Raw genomic sequence first — 3,862 nt, 5'->3', positions numbered from 1 at the left:
CCATGAGGAAACCTCTAAGATTTATTAATAGCTCACATCATCAAATTGAAAGGGTAGAGAATGTACATCTCCATGAACATTTTTATAGATATGATTTGAAAATATATGAAAATACAAATATACTCAGAAATAATAAGATAGAAATAGATAGAAATGTTTCTTTATTGATCAAACCCTTAAGGTAGGGCCACACCATACATTCACTCCTTAAGGAAGGAGAACACTCCACAAGCCATATGCTTGTTCATACAATATTCCTTGACCTCTCTCAACAGGGAGTCGCTTCTATATAGATCTCATACATACAATACCATGGGTCATTACCATCTATCTAATACTATGGGCTTATTACATTATTGCTAACTACTTGTGGTCCCTTACATGATGCGGGTTAACCACTTTATTTATTACTATGACCCATCCCATTATTATATTATTCACTTGGGCACCTCCCTCTGTACCCAATACTATCCCGCCTAGATATACTACATTCCACCCCCCTTAAACATGTTTCATCCCTGAAACATAAGAAGAACACAAATAATAAGATCTACTCAAAAGAGCAGTCCACTGGTACCATGCACGTGCATCTAGCCATCCAAGAGAAAGGCGAACCCTCGATCTAGCTGCTGCCTCGCTCACTTGAGATGGAAGTTGATCCTGGTGGCTATTCTGTGTTGATGTGTAATAGGTGGATCATCGCCCCTCTTTAACTGTCATGCGGGGATTGTTGTCCTTGTGGCTAATTTGTTGCCATCATGTTGGTTGTTTTCTTGAGGGGTGATGTGAGTGGTGATATGCTGAAGTTGTAACCAATGGTGTATCTTTCTTTAATTCACCACCTAATGGAGCCTGATTGGTATGTTGTGGCATATGTTGTTGTTGCTTATATTCCAATATTACTTCAACCACGGATCCCTCATATGATATATTTGTACCTGTAACATTTTTTGCTTCAGCCTCCTTGGATTCTACCTGTTTTTCTCGTATCTGGTTTGATGTTTGTGTTTGGTTGTTGACCATCAAGAGCTCATCATCTGATGTGTCAGTCCTGGAACATCTTCTGCTTCAGACTCCGTGGACTCTACCTATTTATTGATGAAAATATCATGTAATGTAATTTTCTTCTTTTTATACCAGAGCTTCGGGAATTTTTTCTGCACATTAATATTGATAGTACCCACGGATTCCATCCAAGGGTATCCCAAAATGACATCCACATTAGCCATATCTGAAGCATAAAAATCAGAATGCAATACATACTTGTCCATAGAAATCTTCAAATCTTTATAAACTTTCACCTCCTCATTATTAACCTGTGTGCTCAATTTGTTTTGTTGGAACTCGCAATTTTTTTGCCAAATTGACATTTATAAGATTTTACTTGCAACCAAGATTTATAGACACAATGATTTTTTCCTTCTGAATATATCCATGAACCTGCAATAGTCAGATACCAGTAGAAAATAACCCCACATGTTTCTCATTATCTTGTTTTCTAGCATGAGACCATTTGTCCACAAGGAGTTTTTCCATTTCTTCATTTGAAAATTCGAACTTCTGGGTGCCAAGTGAGCACCACCATATGACAACCTCTTCTTTTACATTATACCATAGGAAACTTTTCCAAGATTTCTGATGGTTTTTCTTAAGATTTTTTATGAATTCTTCAATAGTAGGACCATTATCTTTCCCTGTAAAAAATTGCTTGCTAGAAGCCATGAAGAGGGTTTTGAAAAAAATCACTTGCTTGGTGAAAATTTAAAGTGGTCACAATTTAGTCAATATTGATTAGAATCCCTATTATGACCTTTTTTCGGAAATGGAACAACCATTCTGCATCTTTCCATGTGATAGAAATCCTGATCCAAGCATTGAAATTTCAAATTTGCGCGGCAACTATCCTGCCGTCACAAAATTTCTGAAAAAAGAGTTGATTTTAAATCAACGATATTTCCCTCATCCGGACTCCGATTTGACTGATTTTTTTTTTTGAAATTGGATTTTTTTGGCAAAGAACCCAGATCTACAATTATATTTTGCAAATGGTGACCCAGAATGTACAGAGCTAATTTGCAAACTTGCCGCCCCAAAAATATCTACAACATAGCTGATTTTTAAATCAATGATATCTCCTTCATCCAGACTCCGATTCGACCGATTTTTTTTTTCAAATTGGGTATTTTTTTTTTTTTTTTTTCGCAAAAAACCATATATGCAATCAAATTCTGCAGATTTTGCACTAGAACGTACAAATCTGATCTGCAAACTCTCCGCCCCAAAAAGTTCTTGCAAAAAAAAAAAAAATCTCTGTTTTGCCCAAGAAAGTGCTTTGATACAAATTGTTATAGGTCCGATCTAAAAATATATGAAAATAAAAATATACTCATAAATAATAAGCCCTGAATATAGAAATGCTTCTTTATTGATCAAACCCTTAAGGTAGGGCAACACCATACATTCACTCTTTAAAGAAGGAGAACACTCCACAAGCCATATGCATGTTCATACAATATTCGTTGTCCTCTCTCAATGGGGAGTCCCTAGCCTCTATATAGGCCTCATACATACAATACCATGGGTCATTACCATGGTTCCCTCAATACCATCTATCTAATACCATGGACTTATTACATTATTGCTAACTACTTGTGGTCCCTTACATGAAGCGGGTTAACCACTTTATTTATTACTATGGTCTATCCCATTATTACATTATTCTCTTGGGTACCTCCCTCTGTACCCCATACTATCCCCCTAGGTATACTACAAACATTAATAGTGAAATTGTTGTGTGGAGGTGGGTCCCTTATCCATCAAACAAAGGAATCTTATAAACCATTTTGATGTGATTGTGACCTTAAAATTGAATTATTATTATTATTATTATTTAAAACAAAAAGCTTATAATACAAACATTTTAATGAATTATATTAGTTATGATGTTAACATAAATATTTATTTGATTATAGATACTAGCCTAAATATATTTTAACTCCATATCTAACAAGCATTCAAAGGAATTAAATCTGTTGAGGTGCAAACATCTTTTTAAGTGCAAGTTTGCACCTCGAGAGATTTGATCCCTCTAGGCACTTGAGAGATCTGGAGTTAAGATGGAATTCGGCTAGTATTGATAATCTCAACTCCAAATATATCAACACCAAGAGAGAATAAATCTCTTGATTTTCAAGCCTCATTTTAAGTGTAAAATTCAAGGTAAGGTTTACACCTTGAAAGGTTTGATCTCTCTCAACACTTGATAAATCTGAAGTTAAGATGAATATGGGATGATGTCAGTGGTGCATGGACACATTAAATTTGTAAAACATATAATCGATCTAATCATTTTAAATATGTTAAATATGTCTAAAATTAACATGATGAGTTCCTTCTCCTCTACATTTCATTCACATTGAACTTGTATTTGTATTATATACCTGAATTTTAGCATATGAATCCTCATACATAACACATTTGAACTTGAATTAATCAATAAATCCTATCATAAAATTTTAGAGATGCAATATTCATATCAAATAGACTTTTTGTAACATAATATTATGTTATAACTTAATATAATATAAAATTATGACTTTTTGTTATGTTTTAATTTTTTTGTTGAGTTGACTTTCAATTGTTTACACTCATTTATAACTACTATAAGTTTTAGCTATAAACTCTCCATAATACAAGTGCCCCAGTAGTTCTTCAGAGTGCTACATTGATATATGCAGTCAAAAACTCATTTTAAACAACAAAAAATAAGATTTAGCCAAAACAAAAAAATTGTCAGATTATCGCCAAAAACTCCAAAACCTAGCATGCTTAGAAATTATACCTTTTCCTTATAACGGATTGT

The sequence above is a fragment of the Pinus tabuliformis genome, chromosome 6 (assembly GCF_031772625.1).
Source record: "Pinus tabuliformis cultivar Carrire ecotype Pingquan chromosome 6, CPIR1, whole genome shotgun sequence".
Lineage (NCBI taxonomy): Eukaryota > Viridiplantae > Streptophyta > Pinopsida > Pinales > Pinaceae > Pinus > Pinus tabuliformis.
The sequence above is the reverse complement of the archived record's forward strand: the minus strand, read 5'-3'. Positions refer to the sequence as shown.